The sequence below is a fragment of the Asterias amurensis genome, chromosome 5 (assembly GCF_032118995.1).
Source record: "Asterias amurensis chromosome 5, ASM3211899v1".
In the NCBI taxonomy this organism is placed as follows: domain Eukaryota; kingdom Metazoa; phylum Echinodermata; class Asteroidea; order Forcipulatida; family Asteriidae; genus Asterias; species Asterias amurensis.
Genome location: NC_092652.1, coordinates 8358893 through 8373243, shown reverse-complemented (window position 1 = coordinate 8373243; position 14351 = coordinate 8358893). Strand labels below are relative to the sequence as shown.

The 14351-nt window shown below is 37.1% G+C and overlaps 1 protein-coding gene across 2 annotated transcripts in view; it reads left to right on the top strand.

Moving 5' to 3' along the window:
- Window positions 1–4066: 4066 nt before the first annotated feature.
- Window positions 4067–14351, top strand: part of LOC139937765 (normal mucosa of esophagus-specific gene 1 protein-like) — a 28573-nt gene continuing 18288 nt past the window's right edge. For both annotated transcript variants that reach the window (XR_011786083.1, XM_071933065.1), the window contains exon 1: window positions 4067–4303. The gene's annotated coding sequence lies outside the window, so the exon portion shown is untranslated. The remainder of the gene's footprint in view (window positions 4304–14351) is intronic.

The window sequence follows — 14351 nt, the reverse complement described above, 5'->3', positions numbered from 1 at the left end:
TTGAATTTAAACGAACGTCACAATTAGCAAGTGACGATGAACGGTTCATTAAGGTTAAAACAAATAAATTTGTCGTTTTCATTTTGGATGAGCGAGCTTCATCAAAGGGTGACTTTTTAAAACAAATTAAAGAACACTGAAGTTTGGATGCCACGAAATGTTATTGAGTTTTAATATCAAGAGGATGCGAATGAGGAAGGACCACTTTGTCTTTATTTAGCATTGGTTGATATGGACAGCTTTATGCCACTGGCGGATAGGCGTTGGACCAGTCGGTGGCTGAGCTGTTGGTGGCTGCTGAGTGCGCCCTCTATGTCAGCTTTGGATGACAAGTTAAGTCGACCGGTACTAGACTGTGCCCCTGTCTTTATCCGCAAGGATAAAGACAGGTCCCCGCCGCTAGATCCAGCGATTCCATTGGATACAATGATATCATAAATTACGCGCAGTGGCATGAGCTTTCCATGCCCAATGCATTACTGCCGCCTGTCGTCGCGTATCTCTACGTGAAATGAGGGAGGTCAAATATCAAACCACGCGCCGGTTTTTGATGCCGGTGTCGCGTGCAATTATGTCCTCTACGCAATACTACTATCCGGAGGACATTATTGCATATGCAATAATGTCCGCCGGACGGTATCACATATGCAATAATGTCCGCCGGACGGTTTTGCATATGCAGTTGTGTCCGCCCCCGTGCAAAACCGTCCTTGCTGTAAATTAAACGCCCTTGATCGACGGAATGCGTTTGCCATTTTTTTTAACAAGCTACACTCTAAAAACTGAAATAGCTTGGAAAGTGACAAAACTTTGAAAGTGTTGGATCTAGCTATTTGTTTGTTAAATCTAGCATTGATTTTTTGTTTTGATCCAACGCAAAAAGGGTTAATTCAACAATTTAAGTGTTAATTCAACATTTCTCAAAACAAATCCTTGAAATTGTTGAATCAGCTTTTTAAACGTTATACTGGCACATAAACTATTGACTGAATACTTTTAAATGCTAGATTTAACATATAAATGCTGGATTCAACACTTTCAAAGTGTAGTCACTCATCGAACTCATGCAAGTGTTGGATTCAACTGGTGAGTTTTTAGAGTGTATAAGTGCATGTCATCATGGAGCTATATAATAAATGACATGGGAAATGTTCGGCCGTTGGGTATTCGCTTCAATCATAAAAATTACGTGAATATTCATGCTGAATCAGGTTCAGTGCATGCACGCTTGCTTTTGCATAGCCCCGGACACGATTGCATATGCAAAAGTGTCCGGAGAGGACAGTAATGCATGGCGGACACAATTGCACCTGACACCAGTCCGCTGGCGTTATTCACGAGCCTCAGAGAATGACGTCAGATGGTCAGGCTAGACCAATACCTGAACGTATTATAGTGACTGAAGTCTCACAGTGACAATCTGAAGTGATATTTTGGTGCGACAAAAATCTGAGAATTACGGTTTATTAAAAAAAAATACAAATTAAAATCGACAGTTATCTTGCATCAGGTAGCATTTGAAACTATGCACGGTTGAAATACGATGTTGGAAAACTATGAGAAACAAAATGCAAAGGAAAAATAGAAAGCCTGAAGTGTATGCCAACCAGCTCGGTTTGTTTCTCACGGATGGAAATGTATACCGGTTTTTTTTTGCCCGCTGGATGGTGTGTGCGCCCTCTATGTCAGCTTCGGACAATGAGTCAGATCGACCAATGACAAATAAAAGCTGTAGCCCCATGCCCGAAATGTATAATGACTTGCGCTCCCGGTATTAATGTGTGAATGAGTAAACACGGAAGCAAGAGCCAACAAAGTCATGTAGGCCTAATAACCATTACTCACATGAATTAATGAAACTATAGTAATTTGTGCACTTTGTAGAAAGTAAAGTTTCTGTTTCTGTTTCTGCAGATTAACATTTTTTTTCAAGAGGTGGCGACAATTTTGTGTTGAGTATTTGTAACAAATTGGCACATGGCATGGGTCAAGTACTTCTTTTCCTCTCCACAGGCTACTGTGTTTGTGGCGTATGCCTACTCTTCAATATCGTAAATGACGCACTAAATGCTCGCCAAGTTCAATTTCTATTTTTGTGTATGTTTAAAGACACTGGACACTAGTGGTAAATGTTAAAGACATTCTCACCTGGTGTATCTCAACCTATGCATAGAAGAACAAACCTGTGAAAGAGCTCAATATTGGTCATCGAAGTTGCGAGATAATTATGCAATAAAAAAAAACATCCTTGTCACACGAAGTTGTGTGCTTTCAGATGCTTGATTTCGAAACCTCAAATTCTAAACTTGAGGTCTCGAAATCAAAGTCGTGGAAAATTACTTCTTTCTCGAAAACCCGCGTCACTTCAGAGGGAGCCGTTTCTCACAATGTTTTATACTATCAACCTGTCCTCATTACTCATTACCAAGTAAGGTTTTATGCTAATAATTATTTACAGTAATTTCCAATAGTGTCCACTGCCTTTAAGTATTACTTCTTCAGTCGAATGACTGTAATAATGTCCATGACGATGACATCATAGAGTGTTGCTTAAAACCTGAACATTAAAGGAAGTTGGATGTTTGCGGAAATACTATGTTTCCAATCTCTTTTGAAAATCATGTGGTTCTGAGAAGACCGGGATGTTTAATCGAATTGTAAAACAGTCATAACCTGAGGGAAGGTATACATTTCCTATTCACATGGCGATAACGGTCTTTGTTTAGAAAGCCTACAACAGCGTTTCATAGTATAAAACGTGTGGAGAAATATTTCACTTAGAACGAATGTGGTGTTATGCCCCCCTAAAAATATGAATCCGAGGTCCAAAGATCGTGGATTACTATTATAGGAATATTATTCATCCAGCGCGACCACGTCTTTAAATAAATTTTTCGGACATTAGTTTTATTTTGTATATATCTACGCTAATATAGAATTAAATAAATCGAACGGTTTTAAAACCAAATGTATGACACTTTACCTTTACATTAGGTAATTCATTGTGAAAGATCAGTCTTCTCAATTGGAGTATCCCAATTGCATAACACATCTAACCCGTAAACAAATTGGGCTCAATTGGTCATCTAATTTGCAAGAGAGTATTTGACAAAACACCCTTGTTGCATTACCTTGTGTGCTTTCAGATGCATAATAAAAGGCTTCAGCCGAAGTATTTGAGCGAGAAATTGCCTCTTTCTCAAAAACTATAATTATTACTTCAGAGGGAGCCGTTTCTCATAATACGTTTTATGGTTATTTTGAGCTTACCAGTAGTGTCCAATGCCTTTTAAGCATAACATACCATAACATGACACTGAAAGGACAATCTCAAATGCAAAAATACAACCCATTCAACCCCCCCCCCCCAAAAAAAAAAAAAAAAAAAAAAAAAAAAAAAGCTTGATTCAGGGACGGGAAAACCAAAGAAGCGACAGATAACCCCCAAAACGACACGTGAAATGCAATTTCTGTGTCATTGTGGATTTTGTGTTCAGTGGTGCGTGATGAGTGTCCCTCATGGAGCTATAGTGTCCCTCCCAACCCCCACCCCCCCCCCCCCCCAAACAAAGGAACAAAAAGATAAGGAATTTGAGTCAATAGAGGGCGCTATCAGACGAAGTTTCTCATCTCCAAGCGCATCGGGAAAACCGTGGGCGTGGCTTATACTGCGGAATGACGTCGGGATTGTTCATTAATAATAATAAAAATATAACAGATTCGTTATAATGTATCCATATCTAGCGTGAGGGTGTGGGGGGGGGGGTGGGGTGGGGGTGGCTTGTTACGCTTGATCAATGAAGCAAAAATAAGTGACAACTCGGACACAATCGCTGCGCACGCATCATCACCGATTGATTACTACGGCCCCCAATTGGGCGATCGTTACCGCATTGGACAATAATGTAAACAAATCATCAATCAATCGAAAAGAAAACAACAACATATACAGAAATAACTTCCGTTTAAAGTTTTGGTCTACGTGACCGTCCGCACGCTCGCCTTAGCCCTGCGGTTTATAATTAACACGTGAAAGATCCCCCTTTAGTATCCGTAGACCTACGTCACTCTCGGTGTGCGTGGTTTGTTTACCATTAAGGACACAAGAAGCCGACCGGCGAAATTACAATAAAACCGGCGTCTGTTACCCAGAGTAGCCACACTTGAGAATTCTGTCACCGTTGAAATGCGGATGAAACAACAACTGAGCAATCGTACATAGCATAGGGAATCACCATATCACTATTAGAAAGTGGAACCAGTGCGTTGTCAATTAATCACCCAGTAGTTAATTTCCATTGAAGTAAGTATTTTATTATTTTGTTTTATGATAATTTATTAGGCAGCTATATATTTTTTTTAAAACCTCTTAATTTAATTTCTGTATCATAGAGCAAGGACTCTAATCTCTGATGATATCTATCTATTTTAATTTTGTACCCATGTTTTTATTATTTTGACGCGCAAGTTTCTATTCGTCATGTAACACTGATACTCATAACACAATGACCCATTTGATAGAGCTACATCAAGGGTCTGTATTCGTTTGGCAAGGACTCTGACAATGAAATGGCGATAAAAACTGAAGTACGGCAGCTAGCTCTCTATAGGTATAATTCATTTTTGAGAAGCTTTTCACTTCTAAAGTACTGCGGTTGTGGAAAAAAAAATATCACCAAGACTTTGAATCTGAGAAGCGTAACTGATAGCAACGTTTCCCATTGTTGTGTATTCCAATTACAAGCTATTATTCCCGCGTGAACATAAACGCTCCAGATTTTTGCCAATAATATATGAAAACGCTACAACCTTTGAAATTGTTTTGAGTTAGTTTTATCATGGTGTATATCTACAATGATCGAAAAAACAGAGTGTTCAAACATCAAACGTAAAATCCTTTCAGCACAAAATACAAAAATTACAACAAGAAAAAAGTAACCAGCCAAAATACCATTCCACATGTGAAATATTTGACTGGTAGTCTGCTTATTTTTGCTAAGCAGAAGAAAACAAAACTGTTTTAAAAGCAATATTTGCTGTTAAAGTAGCCCTATGACTTATAATAGGCCTGTCTGTATCTGTCAGCTACGTACAAACACCAGCATTATGAATAATTTTTGCGTACGTTGGGTTGGGGTCAAACGCTAAACACGGCATCCACTGTTTTTATGGACCTTTTTGCACTTAATAAATTTCATGGGAAATTCCCTTAAAATGTGTGTTGGCATTTCCTTATGTACTTTCATTGCAAATTCTGGCAGAATTCCGGGAAATAGCAAATAAAACACCCTCTGCTTGTACCAGTCCCCGTGCAGCAAATTTAATGTGAAAAGCACATTGGGTGATGGTGGGTTCAATATCCCCAGGAATCTCCCGTGGTTGTTATTGCATTGGAATAGGTAAACACTCAATGTGTTAACCTTTCTTTGCCCTTGTATGGTGTATTTTTATGCCTAGCCTTTTAATTTTGTTATATTTTTTATTGCTGATAATATTGCTGTTTATATTTTGATATTACAATATATAGTTGTTCTCTTTATTATGACTAGTTGGAGTGGAGAGCCTCTAGACAGGAACTGTGTTTCTTTTAGGCAATCCTTCGGGCTAGCTCCAGCCTGTTTCTTTTCCTTCCTTTGTATTCAGATCTTTTAAAACTAATTAATGTACATTAGTGTACTTTTATCTATACCCGAGAAATTAAATATATATAAATATAAAAGTGGAGTGAAAAGCCACATCGAGGCTTGAAGTGAAGCACTAGTCTGGCGCCTTGCTTTTAAATGCGAGATGGCAATTATGTTTATCACTCTGTACAGAGAAAACAAGTCCAGGTGGTTGGTACGGAATGGGAGGCCATCTCGGTCATCAGCAGCGCAATGGTGGATGGCCGCATAACAAGCCGCATAATCATCTCGTTCTTCACGGTCGATATACCCGTCATGAAGACATAAAAAATAATAGAAGACTTACAATAGCAGACCTTGCAACCTGATTGTTTCAATGACAAGGTTGAAACAGGCTCGGTTAATTTGAGCGAAATTGGCGATCATCCTCAAACAAATCTCGTCTTGGTAGTGTTTTCTGAGAGATAATATTCTATGATGCATATGAGAAATTTAAGGTCTGGTCACGTTTGGCTACCCAAGATTAACTATATACCAGGGGTATTAGAAACAATGAAATGGATGGAACAGCACTCTTAGCCTAAAAAAAACCCACACATGTGAAGAGCGTAGTTTTTTTGTGGGAACTTATATATCCTCTATAATGTAAAAGTGTGAACATTCACGCTCTCGGCGAGTCCGAGTGGTGTTTGTTTCGCTCTTGTTGTGAGAGTGAAAAGCAATCCGTGTCACTATTTTTGAGTGAAATTGGAATGAACTTCAATCTAAATTGAGTTGAAAGTAACCGCCTTTCGCTTAAAGAGACGGCTCTTTGAAAGAGTGGAATGGCAAGTGTATTGTCACCTTATAGAATCCTGTCTACAAAGACCATGCTACACGGGGCGGCAATTTTATTTACAACTGTCCAGAACCAGCCAATTGTAAAGACAAAAAACTACAACAAAAAACAACAACAACAGTAACGATGTAAAAATTAAATAATAAACTATTATTCCTGTAACATCCACATATGAAAACTATTACATTACAACTTATATCACAACCGAGAGAGAAAGTTATTGCATTTTGGTTTTAACCCGAGCTTATTTTGTGGACATCAAACTTCCTCAAGCGAACCAACAAGAATTTTGTAGAGAGTAAGTAAATGATTTACACTGACAAACCTTACTTCCATGCTGTGGAGCATTATACTGTTAAAATGTTCCTAATTTAACAGGACTGTACCATGGACGTACTCTATCATACTCAAGAGTATGACTTCACGTGTTATTTATAAATACTAACAAGCTTATTTTGAGGACATCAATCTTCAAGCGAACCAAAACTGAACTAAACTCATTTTTTGTTTATGTAGAGTAAACCAATAATTTACACTGACACACTTCATTTCCCAGTGTGTTGCATGTGGAAAATTACTGTTTCATGTTCAGAAATAAGGTACTGTTTCGTTGACATAATCAGAGCAGTTATGACTTCATGGTATTATCTATTGGGCTTTTTTTCAAAAGGGAATAAAACATAACATATGCAATGATTCTGGTTGGCGTAGCAAGCACCACTGTTGATAGGTTTCCACATGCTTGGAACAACAGTGACCAAGTTCATTTGTAAGACGTCCTTAATAAATAAATTACCAGAAGTTATAATATGTTTATAATAACCTTCTATTTATCTATGTATCGTAATCATTACGAGCTAATAAAACGCATGTAAAACACAAGATGTACAATTATTCTGGTTCATCCATTATAGCAAGCGCCCTTGTTTATAGGTTTCCTCACAATCTTGAAACACAGTGAATAAGTTCACTTATATGAGGCCTATTTAGTTTAATATTATCAGAAAAAAAGAACAAGAAGAATAGGCTAACAATTTACAGACAGTGGACACTATTGGTAATTGTCAACGACCAGTCTTCTCGCATAGTGTATCTCAACATAATGCATAAAATAACAAACCTGTAAGAATTTGAGGTCGATTGGTTGTCGGAGTGGCGAGATAATTATGAAAGAAAAAACACCCTTGTCCCACACGTTGTGTGCTTTCAGATGCTTGTTTTCTAGACCTCAAATTCTAAATCTGAGGGCTCGAAATCAAATTCGTGGAAAATTACTTCTTACTCGAAAACTACATTACTTCAAAGGGAGCCGTTTCTCACAATGTTTTATACTACCAACCTCTCCCCATTACTCGTTACCAAGTGAGGTTTTATGCTTTGAGTAATTACCAATGTTGTCCACTGCCTTTAACCTTCTATTTGTCGTAATCTTTAAGAAAAAAATAAAACACATGTAAGACAGCAAGCACCCTTGCTTATAGGTTTCCTCAGTTATACAGCGACAGTGAACAAGTCCACTTATAAGACACCATTGGTTACATTCTAAACTTATAATAATAACAATAACCTTGTATTCCTCCATTTTTCGTAATATTTATATGTCTATAGCAAATATCACCGTAATTGGAATCATTCCAAACACATGAATGACTTTGCAACATCTATAACTAGGCCGGATCTGTTAATTTCATCAGAGTTCACGGCTGCCGATAAAACATGAAAAGAAACTTTACCGGCTGCCAGAACGGTGTTTCCCCTAAAATCGATGTTGCGCAGTTTTGGTATACATGACGTCATGACAAACCTGGGCTACGTGCAACCGCAGAGCTCGATAGAGCGCCATTCATGGAAATTGAATTATAGGCGGGCTGACGCATTGTTTGTTTTTCACAAAATATTTCCCGCCATAACTCTGAATAAAGGTTACATAATGGTAGCATGTTTTATTCTATTGTGTGCAATGCTGAGTGAACAAAGACTGATATTGTCAGTTTTAATCGAGTATGAGGTCGACACTTAAAAATTACCCCAATTTGTTATTTTTGGTTACCGGTAGCCTACATTTTTGTTTTGTTTTTCGAGAAAAAAATCTGCTGTACTGTCATAAAGGCCATTAGGTATCTTTCTCAAAATTGTCATTTCATAGAAACAATATGTTTTTAGCGTGAACTTCAAAGTAACCAGAATAAGCAATGTTTTTGTTATACTTTTTTATTTTTATATATTTTTAAAAACACTTTTACCAAGAATGAGTAACGCATTTAAAGGAACATTACAGAATTGGTTTTGCTAGTAAAAAAGTTGCTGGCAGTGTAAGCACTTTATGTAATCCATAATATACATAAACTGACAAACCTGTGGAAGTTTGAGATCGCTCGGCCATCTGGGTCACGAGAGAACAGTGAAAAACCGATTAAAAATGTTGCATTGCATCGATGCCAAAATAAAAAATGAATAAAACATTCACTGAGCGGTAAACTCCAAGCGCGAAATTAAATTATTTATTTCTCATCAAATATAAAATTTCAGACAGAAATATTTCAAGGGGATGTTTTCTACTATCATCATCATTAGACCGTGTAAGTTTTATGTAAATCTGTGATCTTCACGATTTTTGTTTCTTACCATTTCTGTAACGTTCCTTTGAAAGACTTATTTGGCAAAGTTTAAACTATCTTTGACAATGTAAAAGGATGCTGAGCATTGCATTGTTTAAAGCAGTGGACACTATAGGTAATTACTCAAAATAATTATCAGCATAAAACCTCACTTGGTAGTTTACGAGAAAGAAGTCATTTTCCACAAATTTGATTTCGAGACCTCAAGTTTAGTATTTTGAGGTCTCGAAATCAAGCATCTGAAAGCACACAACTTCGTGTGACAAGGGTGTTTTTTTTTCTTTCATAGTTATCTCGCAACTACGACGACCAATCGAGCTCAAATTTTCACAGGTTTGTTATTTTATGCAAATTATATTGAGATACACCAAGTGAAAAGACTGGTCTTAGACAATAACCAATAGTAAGTGTACAATGTCTTTAAAGTGGTCTGGCGTCCTTCCAATCCCATTGATACATACAAAGCTAACGTTACGTCCCATATACAGTTACTGTAGTTGTATTGACAGAACTGCAAAAGGAAATCCCCTCTTTTTCCTTGGCGGAGGTTGATAGATCCTGTTTCATAAACGAGAAAACATATACGTGTACAACAAAATCTTATTGTTATATACAATATACATGTACATAATGCATGCTACACGCGCTGTTGTTTGTACATGGCTGACAAATAATTCAATATTTTAGTTTTTAATTAACTAGGGGCGTACCACTTATCTCTGGTGGATTTGTTGTTTCGTACAAAACCTTTGCAAATGAAATGAAAATGTGAAGTCTAAATTTTCTGGTCCAGTCGACCAAAACGGGGACCTTGAGCTTTAATCTGTGTTCACCGATTCACTGGATTTGTTCAGTACAGCACATTTGCAAATGAAATGGAATAAACAAAATGATATTGTCACAACGAACTTTAAATTTACTTTGATTCTAGCAATGAAACGAAAAAGATTGTAACTTGAAACCTTAGGTCACATTTCGTTTTGCCAAAAGGTGCCTGTTCCAATTATCGCGAACTGTGGTTGAACATTCTTTTCCTGGTATCTCATTACCTTCAGTGTATAGTTCCTGTCCTGTGGTGCTGTATTGGTTTAGTGGTAGGTTTCCGAATAGAATTACTGACACTGTATGCCACAGGAATTCTAAACATTTTATCTATGGACTTTTGATTTCTTTGTTCGTTTCAAGTTCAACAATGCTTGCAGCAAAGAATGTTGGATGACTGATCTGTATGTGTCAATGTTGAAAAGAAACTTTCAGACAACATTGAGTAAAGGCTTTCATTTTCTTCTAATCTTTCCAACTGCACAGTGAGTACGTGTACTTAAAGGCATGCAGTGGACACTATTGGTAATTAATAAAAAATAATTATTATCATAAAACATTTCTTGATTACGAGTAATGGGGAGAGATTGATGGTATAAAACACTGTAAGAAACGGCTCCCTCTGAAGTGCCATAGTTTTTGAGAAAGAAGAAATTTTCCATGAATTTGATTTCGAGACCTCAAGTTTAGAACTTGAGGTCTCGAAATCAACCATATAAACACACACAACTTCGTGTGACAAGGGTGTTTTTTCTTTCATTATTATCTCGCAAGTTCGATGACCGATTGAGCTCAAATTTTCACAGGTTTGTTGTTTTATGCATATGTTGAGATACACTAACTGTGAAGGCTAGTCTTTGACAATTACCAATAGTGTCCACTGCCTTTAAGTATATAGGTCGGTTTGGTTCATGTTTACAAACAACAATATTGTTAAAGAAAATTTGTTGAAATGCACTTTACAGAATTGGTACCAAAGAAGTCGCAAACAGTGTTCATGTTTTGTGCGACCAACCATACATGAAATACCAAACCTGTGAATGTATTGGACTCAATCCATTGTGTTATGAGAGAAAGTAGTGGCATTCCATGCCCAACTTTCAGTTTGTAAACACATTGTCATTGAATGTAACAACCGAAATCTGCGGTTTCATGATTCGTCTGAAAGTTTTCGGATGCAGTTTTCTTGAGCATTGCTTCATTTCAAAGAAAAAATATTCCACCGAAAACACTTGTTCTACTATGAACCCCAGAAATGTTTTCGGACAAAATTGTCACCGGGCGGGAGAAAAAAACTCCCCGTGCACTCAGAAAGCACTCAGGACTAAAATTTACCCACCATGATATTATTTTTTTTCATTCTGACCATTCCGTTGATGTGAACACATTTCAAGGAAACATCAGTTCAAGTTCAGCATCAATGTGACTTTAATTTCCGCATTCTTCGTGTTTGATGAGATGCGAATCTTGTCGTACGTCATAGAAAACACCATTACTTTATCATGGAACTATATCCTTAACATGATTTAATTCTCTTCTCCAAAAGCAGACCTTCACCTGCTTAATTGAACCGCTCGTCCCAACGGCTGTTTTATACAGTGAAACATTATTTAGATAAAATCACATTGTAGTTATACCTTTAACCAAGTGGAAGGCTGTATTTTTATTAGCTGGTTCCTTAAATAAACATATCGAGTGGATATAGGCTTACGCGTTTTATGATTATAGCCTAAAAACTGAAAGGCAATATGTACACACTCGGCAGGTTGTTCTCTGGAATTACGAGGCTGTTACGAAAACAGCCGTAGGGTTTAGTTACGGTACGAAAACAGCCGAGAGGGAATAGTTACGATACGAAAGCAGGCGTAGGGGAATGGTCTAGGGGAATAGCTTGTACGCTCAATTTCCCTTTCAAGCTACCCGCCTTACATTTATTGTTATCCAACCAAAGGTGGCTATATCAAATCAGTAAATAACAACGAACTTCTGGTTGTATAATGATAATAAAAGCTGACTTGAATTATTTTTTCGTTAAAAAAATAATTTATTATTTGCTAACCCTCTTCTGACTGATCTTCTTGACCAATACTTTACTGCTGTGCAGTTAGGTCTGTCGTCCGTGTCTTATTGTCCTGAAGTATAGTCCTTGTTTGTGTATCTTGCTATTTTCATTTAGTGTGTGTAATAAACAAATAAAGATTATGTATGCAATTAATACCCTAAAAAGCACTGGACTATATTGGTAATGACTCAAAATAATTGTTAGCAATTGTATTTGCAATTTTGAGAAAGAGGTAATTTCTCACTCAAATATTAAAAGACTTCAGCTGACGCCTTTTATCGTGCATCTGAAAGCTAATATAAGGTGTTTTTCTTTCATTATTCTCTTGCAAACTCGATGACCAATAATGAACCCAAATTATTTTCAAAGGTTTGTTATTTTATGCATAGCTAGGCCCTATGTTGGGATACACCGAGTGAGCATAACTGGTCTTTGACATTATTACCAAAGGAAAATTTCGCGGTTTGTGGTTTTAACTTTTGGCTGGTCCATTTTGTGGTTTGTATTTTTAGAAATCTTTTATGCTCGTGGGTTTTTTTGCTCTTGTTTGCAGCTATTTTAAATGTGTACAGCGCCTTGGGGTCCAGTCATGGATGTAAGGCGCTTTATAAGCGTTGTTTATTATTATTATTATTATTATTAAAGGTGTCCAGTACCTTTAAGCTACACACATTCTGAGGATCCCTGCGACTCACAAGCTCTGCTTTCAGAGTGGAGATCGGACTGGTGGAGACCCCCACAACTGACTTACCTTCGATTCTGTAAATATTATTGTTTGATTGATTGAGTAGAAATAAAGTATATATAATTGACTGCGATGACAATTATGAACGCACACACTGCACGTAGCACAGTTTGATTCAAAACAACATTCCAAATCGAGAACTAAGGAAACCACTCCTTTACAGTCTTGATTTCTAAAGAGTAACAAGCATTGTCTCCGAACCCGACGTAGCACAATTTGGGATCAAAACAAAAATTTACAAATCGAGAACTTATAGAACCATCCCGTTGGTCTTGATTTTGAAGAGCTACAATAATGATCTCCAAAATGCACGGTTCGATTCAAAACAAAATAGCAAAATAAAAAACCTAGAAAAACGTCACCGTCAAAAACGTCAGTAAAGACCACCGGGATGTTGGTCTTTACTTTTTTTGAAGAGCGAGAATCTAGAACACTTTACCCGAGCCGAAACTTTCAATCCACGGTCCAATTCCTTGAATGGAATGGAAAACTCGTATTAGATAGCCAGAGGCTGTCGTTTTGTATGTATTGTTAGAGAGTAGAATATCCCACCGAGTCAATAATTCATTACCTTTTACAGCGGGTTTTGGATTATTGAATGAAACTTCATTAACACTTGCAAACGACACCTTGACCTATATTGAGACTAGCTGTAAAGTCGCCATGGCAACGCAGTAAACGAACAACAGGGCAACGTACTAAACGAACAACACGATTCAGCAACGAGAACAGATCAAACAATCAGAGTTTGTATATACGGTGCAGACAATCAGAGAGTTTTAATATCCATTAAGTCAAGAATTCATTAGTACCTTTCACAGCGTGTTTTAGATCACATTGAAACTAACGCTTGCAATCAACACCTTGACCAATTGGAAGACTCGCGGTAGAATTCTACCCCCTGTGCTATCGCATGGCAACGCAATAAACAAACAGCAGGGCAACGCACTAAACGAACAACACGATTCAGCAAAGAGAATTATGACAGACCAAACAATCAGAGTTTGTATATAATAAAACGGTGCATGTTGTTCTGTATCGATCATTGATCACATAATCATTGATCACATAATCTTGAAGTATTATTCCATGAAATGCTTTACTTTTTGAGGAAGCGCAATTTTTAAAAGATTGAGAGTTAGAGAAAGGCACTTTAAACATGTCCATGTACAATCGCTGTAAATATTGAAAATATTGACAACATTTTCCCTTGACTTTATTTTCTTATTATCCCTATAATTTGTATTCATGTCCAATGACTAATCCCACGAATGCGAAGGTTGCGCATTTTTATTACCAACTACGAGGGTCAGGACATGGTCGGGATAAGAAAAACAATACTGACTTGCGTTGTCATCCATACTAATTTTACATCATAAAATGAATTATGGGATGAGGAAGTTAAAAACGAATGATCTGGCAATTATTTTCGATTTCATATTTTTGATTATGTTATCGGTCACGTATGACCGATTTTAGAGGGTTGTTTTGGCCATTAGGTTTGGGATTTGTTTTTCAGTTGTTTATTAATATTTCATAGGTAATCTCTTTGGTAATAATTATATTATTACATTTATTTATCGTTGGCAGGGGTCTGGATATACACTGTCGTTGACAGTTGTTGTTCTCTTGTATCTATAGC